Genomic DNA, 7818 nt, shown 5'->3' on the forward strand with positions numbered 1-7818 from the left:
ACCCCATCCAGTTTTAAATGTCCCAAATGACTACATTTCTACTTTTTTCTCCTGAGATATTACCGTATAGAAGTCCCATTTCCCAAGTAGGGAATTAACCCTACTCACTTTTAAAACCTTTCTGATTATAATATTTCTACTGGAAGATTGGATATACGATTTTAAAAAGGCCTCTGGGCTCCTTAAGTCAGTTCTGTTGAAAACGACCATTGGTTCATGTATTTTTACAGCTCTGTCTTAAAACTCGTCCTCTTGTTCCTCACACTGAAGGACTGTGATACAAATGGTTTCATTCTAGACCTATGCAGCAGGGTTTCGTGTCCTGCTTAAAGGCATGGTTAGTGGGAAGAGTCCTAAAACACCTCACTATGAAATCTCTAGCCTAGGTTAAAGTTTACCTTAACTGTTGGAGGTATATATTTATGGTTCAGGAAGTATAACAAGTTGTGTTTTGACCTGACAGGTTCTGGTGTATAACACAAGCCCCAGCACAGCCAGATCCCCCCAACCTTTTGACTATGCACGACATGACGGTCTTTGATGGAGGAGGAAAGTTCTCACCACAAATTTAATGGAAGTGAAAAAAAATGCTCTTTCTGCCCCTTGCCTGCCTCCTTCAGGTCATTAATATTGAAATGGGAGGAGAGGAGATAATCAAGCACCAGCTAAGGAAAGAAGAGCAGGTATTAGATGGAAAAGCCATCGAAGTTCTCCCGAGGTCGCTCCTCTCATTGCTCTGGCCCTGTTAGCTGATAGCTTGCCAGCTTTGTACCTGATCTCAGCGTCTGAGCTGGATGTGCCCTGGTAAATCACAGAACATCGCAGAGTTACTGGTACAGCCTGTGCATCTCCGTCACTGCGTTTCTTGAAGCTACAGAAAAGCAGAAGTAGCCTGCAGTGAGCAGTGAAAGACAGGGCTGGTGGCGGACTACTGGCAGCAAAAGGCAGAAGGCAGCTTCAGCAGAAAACTGAAATATTTGAATGTGCGTAGGCCTAAATTAAGTACTAGTTTTAAGATAAGCTGATGAGATTGTTACGGCAGTGAGTTATTCAGAATTTGCATATAATCATTTTCACCATATAAACAATAACATTTTGTGTATTCAAATACATGATTTATAGACTTAGATACATGAATATCTTGCAAATTTTCAGTGAAACAAACATCAGGGTTCCAGCGTGCTGCCCCTTCTTCAATGCCCCCTACAACTTGGATGAGGATTCACCTACGCTCCCAAGTTGTCAAGGGAAACGTAGCTAATCAGCAGCTTTGCTGTGCTGCAAAGATCACAAAGTCACAACCCCCTTAGAAATTAAATGGGCTGAAACCCGTGGGAGAAGGATTAATAAACAAGCAGCAGATCTGATGAAGGCAATGTGTACGTGACGAGGTGATCAATGGCCACAGCTGATTGATCTTGGTGGAAGGACTCCTCCTCCTCTGTGACAGTGGAAGTGGTCCCTACGCCCGCCAGCAAACCTTCATCCCAGAGAGGCCAGCGGTGTTAAACCCTGCTCAGCAGCGGCAGCTGATCTAACAAGGGCACAGACTGCCAGTTTGGGTGGGCAGAAGGAAACCTCTTTCACCAGGAGGGTAGCGCAGAGCTGGGGTGGGTATTTAGGCAGGGACGGGTCTCTGTCCTTGGAGGTCCTCCTTCCCGGAGGTTTCCAAACTGAGCTAAGGAAAGCAGTCGCTGCCTTGCTCTACCCCTTGTGGCACGTCCACTTTGAGCAGCAGGTTGGACCAGAGAGCCCCAGCCAACATACCTTTGGTACAGTGAGTCTGAAAAATCACCCAGAGCTTAGGGGAAGGCTTTAGGAAATCCCAGGTCAGTCCAAACAAAGGTTTCCTTGAAGCAACTTCAGAAACCGAACTTCGAGGTTCACAACCCCAAATCTCTAGATCAAACCCTAGCTGGCCTTCCAGCCCGTGCATCTGACTCTAGAGAGGAAGACAAGACAAGCAGATGACAAGAAGTGTTCAACAATAAAGCTGTAGGAAGGGTCTTGGTCCAGAGACCTCGCTCTTTTGTGACCTTTCCCGAGGAACAAGAAATGGAAGCCAAGGCTGGAGACCACCTCAGCAGGGTCCCTTGGCTGTACATCCCCCACCCAGCCTCCTCTCAGCCCCAGCATCAGAATTTCCTAACTAAGCTTTTATATTCCCTGTTCCTTGCACTCTTCCAGGCAGATGGTGCTCCCCTGGGAGCAGGGTCCGCGTTCTCCACGCCAAGGGCCGGGTGCTGAAGGCCGCGCTCCCCGCACGCAGGGCAAGAGGAGTGCTAGCTCAGGGCTTGTCCGTGGGTAGTGGTTGCATCATTTTCTTTTCTTAACTGTGCTGAAGGGCTCCGTGGGCACGTGGTCAGCTCCAAAACCCGAAGGGAGGATTCTTATTGTGAAAGCAGCACAAAAGTGTGGGGAGGGAGAAGCCATCTTCTTAATTCTCCTGCTAACATTCTCTCAAAGCATTTTGTTCCCTTTCCGTTTTCTCCCTGTTACACTTGAGCAGTTTCTAACATCATTTGCACTCTGCATGCTGCTGAGGTATATATGTCCTCACTTTCATAAAAGGGCAAGCTTCCAACTGAAATTATATCCACTTTTTATATTAAGAAAATACATTTGTCCCCAGCGTGGTGAAAGTTGCTGAACATCTTTCCAGTGCTGCAAAGCCTCAGCTTTCATTTACTTTGAGATAAGTGGCTGACACACCACACATCGTAGGATGTTTTCCTGCTGGGTCTATGCAAAGAGGAGCTCGGGTAATTATTAAAATCTTAATTTCAGCTGTCAGTAATAATTTCAGTTCTGCCTTTCAGAGGAGCTGGAGCCACGTGGCTGACAGAAGGCTTTGGGCTCCAGATGCCTTGGTATGTAAAGTCGTCTGAGACACAAAAGCAGCATTTTACAGTTCTGGTGCTTCAAAAACAGCCTTTCAGGGTATTAGCATGGCATTTGGGCACTCGTTTGTTGTCTCTCAGGTCTGGGTTTAATGGCACCCTCAGACTGCAGTCAAACTGCACACCTGAAGGCAACGCCATCCATCGCTGCGGGGCTGGTGCTGGAGCACGGGGCCCGTTGTGCCCCTCTCCTCCCAAAACGCCCCTGTGCATCGTTGGCCACCAAAGAGCAAGGAGGGATGTGTACATTAAGGATTGAGAAGCGAGTGAGTAACCTGCTGCCATTGCCTGGGGATGCACAGCCCCTTCCGTGGCCATGGCCAACACGGCGGGGTGAAGTGTGGCTGGGACTGCGTGCTGAACACTCTCAGGAGTGCAGACGAACTCCTTGTGTGTGGCTACCTAAGGTACTGACGAAAAAACAAGAGGTCTTACTGCCTCCTGGGAGGGAATGGCAGCAGTTTCCTCGTATTTGATATCTGCCCCCAGTGCGCAGACCAAAAGAGCTACTTGTAAATCTCAACTGTGTTTTAAAATGGAGGTCTCCAGGTCTTCCTGAACTGACTTATTTCATGTTGCTCAGTCCTACCTCTCTGTTTTAAATGTAATATCTTAAATTTCTCAAGAATATCTTGAATTTAATATCTTAAATTGCTCAAGAGCATAGTTAGGCCAATTGCTTCCTGCTACAAACTCCCCATTTCCACAGGAAAATACTTCTGTTATGCTAACCTCTGAATTATGTTTTGAGTGTTGGCTGTCCCCAGCGGTGCAGCTTCGTGGCGTGTTTGGTTTTGGGAGCTCAATCCTTTTGCTAAGAGCTGTAGCCCCAGGTGTGGCCATGTCCATGGGGAAATACCGGTGAGGAGGGGGCAGCAGCAACTGGGCGAGCAATGGGAATGCTGCAAGGCAGCCCGACCACTCGCTATAAAGACAGATTTATTATATTTATACTTGCAGTTATCTTACAGTGAAGCAAACACAAGCATCCACCACCACTTAAAGCTACGTGACTTCGTTATATTTGATCCATGTCGTGGCTCCCACTTGCGTCGCAGTGGAAAGCACAGGTACCAAAAGCACCAGTTGTGGTGGGGGACTTCATTTCTTCCCAGCGTCCCAGCAGTCTCACGCACTGACAAAGCAAGCTGTCTAACCCTCTGCATAAAACACCCTTCAATTTTGCAGAATCAGTCCAGAATTCAACAGCACACAACCTAAGCTATTATTATTATTTACATTTTTATGGCGCACATACACAGATAATATGCATTGAAGTATTCAAGGTAAATAATGCTCTTTAAAATCTTTGTGGAAAAAAAAACGCCGCAAAACAGTCTGGTTAGCAGATACTACCTAGGCATTCAAAGCTTAATTATATTCTTAGTCAATTCTGATTTACATTTAAATTACAAATTGCGTTTTGCTAGCGTTAATTTACAATGCTCCTTAAAAAAAATACATATTCCATGGTACATGAATAATAATTCAAAGCAGTCAGATCTTGCTGGGTTGCTATGATCTCTCGATAGTGGGTGCTGAATATTAATATTTCTAGAAAGTTTTCTCCATTTCGGCGTAGCGTTTCTCAGCGCCCGAGCCTTGCACATTGTAATTCAGCCAGCCCTCCGTGGTGCAGCCGGTTGCCATAGGATTTGCAGCACGATCTGCCTGCACATGCATTTTTTAGAAGACTGCAGCGCGGAAAAAAGGCCCTGGAACATGGACGCTCGTTACAGGGCCGGAACAAGGAGCTTTCTATGAATCACCGCCGGCTGTGGCCAAGCTAAATGTCAAGAACTGAGCGGGACGGATTCACATCAGTGTGAGGCTGGGAGGTTTTCGAGGAAAAGCAGGAGGGGAGCAGAGGGTTGGTCACAGCCCTGGTGCAGTGCGAGCTGGGCTCTGCTCCCCACGGACCCATGACCACGCGGGCACTCTTCCACCAGCAGCTCATGGGCTCCCGTTGCCCGTCAGCATGTGTTAGGGTACTTTTTGCTCAAAAAAAACCCTTTTTTTGCTCAAAACCTTTTTTTTAAAGATCATGAGCAATACGATTTCAGTTTTGTTTCCCCAGAAAGCTTTTTTTTTTCTTTTTTTTTTTTTTCTGGGAAAAGGGTTGCCTTGTAAACATTGCAACAAATTCACCTGGATCATATCACACTCGGGTTACTTGATTTCAGCTCCCTTGAGACACAATTTGCTGTAGAAAGGACTCATATATAACATGTGCTTGAAAGACTTCAAAGAAAACATTCAAAACAGAGGGCTTACCTACTTTTAAAATCATTTTTTTCCCAGTATAACTGAGGGAGAAAAATAAGTGTTAGCAGCTTTCCAGGGATAAACCAACAACAAATCTTGGAGGCAGCTAGCCAAGAAACTGGCTCCAAAATAAAGCAAATGCGGCTGAAATGATGGAAAAGGAGGTGGAGTTATTTTCAAAGTGTTTTGTCTGAGTTATCTTTGGTTGGAGAGGTTTTATTTCTCATATTATTTCCAGTTTTATTTCTCGACCCACAAGGCAGGATGTTAGGGTGTGTGGAAATCCGTGTCCCTGCTCTGGGAGTGGGGCAAGCACATGGCCTCAGCCCTGTCAGTCAGAAAAAGGATGCGATTCGGGAAAAAAGGGAGCATAACTTTGCATGCACAAGGTATTGCACAGTGAATTTGCTCAGGTCTTTAAACTGGTTAAATCGGGAATCGTTATAAATCTTCATCTTTCAATTAAGCAACTGCCTTTCCAGTACTCTCTGCAGAACTCTCTCTGCAGAATAAGTCAGATTATCTTTCCAAGGGTATGAATAGCATTGCCATGAGCACAGTAAACCTTGCATTTGTAGATGTAATTTTTTATAATTTAATTATTTTTTAAAGCCTTTTTTCATCTCCTTAAAGTCATGCTATTCATAGGCTAGTGAATATAACCACGGTGCCCTGTCCCAGGACAGATGGAGGAGGGACTCCCTTTGGTCCCGTTTTGGTAATTAGCAATCCTTTAGCTTCGGTCCCGCTGTCCAGCCCCGTGATTCAGGGGGAGGATCTCAGGTTACTCATCCATCACTAATGCAGCAGCCCTAATGGCCGTAGCATGCAAGACGACACTAATGTGAAGTCGGGAAGCTAAAGATCGGTGTCAGCACTGCCGCTGCTGATGGATGGAGGCACTTGGTTGCCTGGGAAAGGGCAACGAGCAGCCTCCACGCTGGCCTCAGCGCCATCCTTGTGGCTGCACAGCCCAAAAAGCACAGGGGGAGCTTGGGGCTGGCCTTGCTGCCCCGCTTCGGTGCCTCCAGGCTCCACGCAACCCTGTGCCACGTAGGCAGGGAGCAGCACCCCTGGCTCCATCCCTCAACACGTGCAAGCCGCAGTGCCCACAGCCACCCGGCCAGTGCAGGACAGACATCCCCCCTCCTGGCACGTGCTCCATCCACAAGCTTCAGATGTCGACAGCCACTGTGGGTGCCCTGAGGTTTAACCACTTAGATCTCCCTAACGTCTGAAGAGCCATGCAGGTGTTGGTAGAGGAACCATAAACGTGACTCCCTGCACATGGTGGTTCAGCTGTCTCTTATGGCTGCTGACCTGGCAAAGCCCTTGACTTCTTCAGCCACAATCCGTACAGGAACAGAAGTACAACAGGGTCTGTTCAGACTTGGACAGGTGGTGGGACACTCATTTACGGCTTCATTTTTGAAACAGAGCATCCTCCTCTAGGGATGTGGTCCCACCTTGTCCCCAAATATCAACTGCATGCTTGCTCTCAGCCAAGACACCTCCATCTTATGAGCTATGTCATCGTACTCACCTTTTATGACTGCCACTGTGTGAAGTTACCCTGTTTGGGTAGAGGGGGAGACTCTTGACTGAATATTTGCTTGTGTGTTTTCCAGATTTGGAAAGAGAAGACAAACCCTCCCACCACGTACCTCTGCACTGACGTCCTCCCATGGGCCTGTCCAGCAGGAACAAGCAGCTCCTGGAGGCGTGGTCAGCTCATCGAGCACTTAGACCCACTGATGGTGGTCTCCAGGTATGTGCTTTTGGATGCCCCATCCCTGGAGGTGTTCAGGGCCAGGCTGGATGGGACTTTGGGCAGCCTGGTCTGGTGGGAGGTGTCCCTGCCCACCAGCTTCTCCCCCCTTCAGACTTTCCAAGTGACGCTAAACCCATCCTTCGCACGAATTTGTTGATTTCTATCAGGCCGTGTAACAAAACTCCATGCTCACCATTCCGGCGTTCGGCACACAAAAAGCTTTTTGACAACCACGATGCATCAGCTTCGACACCACCTCATCTCCCTGCCTCCTTGCCAGCCCACGTCCAGTGCAGCTGGGACCCACCGATCCCCGCCGTCTCCCTCTCCTGCCCCCCGAGGTGCCTTTCTGCAGCCCGTGCCACCTGTCTCCAAAGCAACCAACCACTTCTGCGGGGAGCGGAGCTGCCTCTCGCTGCCGCCCACGCGCCATGCCTCCCGTCACGGCTCTTCTCCATCGCCATAGAAACCGGCCCCCCTCTGCGGTCCCACCGAGTCCGACCTGGTATTTGCTTGATCGATCTCCGTGCTTTATTCCCAGCGCTGATGCCAGCTTCTAAGAATAGAAGCACCTTGCAGGTTATATCCCCCGCCAGGGCCGAGCTGCTTCTCGTTCGTGTGTGCGCGAGTGTGGAGGGGGTGGGTTTGGGTTTGTTTCCCTCAGTTCCAGAAACAGCAAGAAATAAGTTTGCGTCTTGCCACCACTTGCACAAAAACCGTTTAGGTCTACGTGGGAGCTGAAATATTTGTTTCACATTCGGTTTTAACGGCTTAATCCCTCAGGTAGCAACAAGGGACAGAGGTGACAGCTGAAGATTATATTGCTTTTTTCCTTCTGCCTCTTTAATTCCCTTCAAAGCAGGTTAGTTTCCAGGACGAGAT

General features: G+C 48.1%; 1 long non-coding RNA gene across 2 annotated transcripts in view; it reads left to right on the forward strand.

The window, feature by feature from the left end:
- Positions 1-1071: 1071 nt before the first annotated feature.
- The window catches only part of LOC310898060, a 28118-nt gene continuing 21371 nt past the window's right edge, over positions 1072-7818 (forward strand). Inside the window, exons 1-2 of one of the 2 annotated variants that reach the window (XR_014582932.1) lie at positions 1072-7515; positions 7720-7798. This is a non-coding gene — a long non-coding RNA (uncharacterized lncRNA). Of the gene's footprint in view, positions 7799-7818 lie in introns of both variants that reach the window. The other variant, XR_014582931.1, reaches the window with a different exon arrangement.

This window comes from Anser anser (genome assembly GCF_964211835.1).
Source record: "Anser anser genome assembly, chromosome: 3".
Taxonomy (NCBI): Eukaryota; Metazoa; Chordata; class Aves; order Anseriformes; family Anatidae; genus Anser; species Anser anser.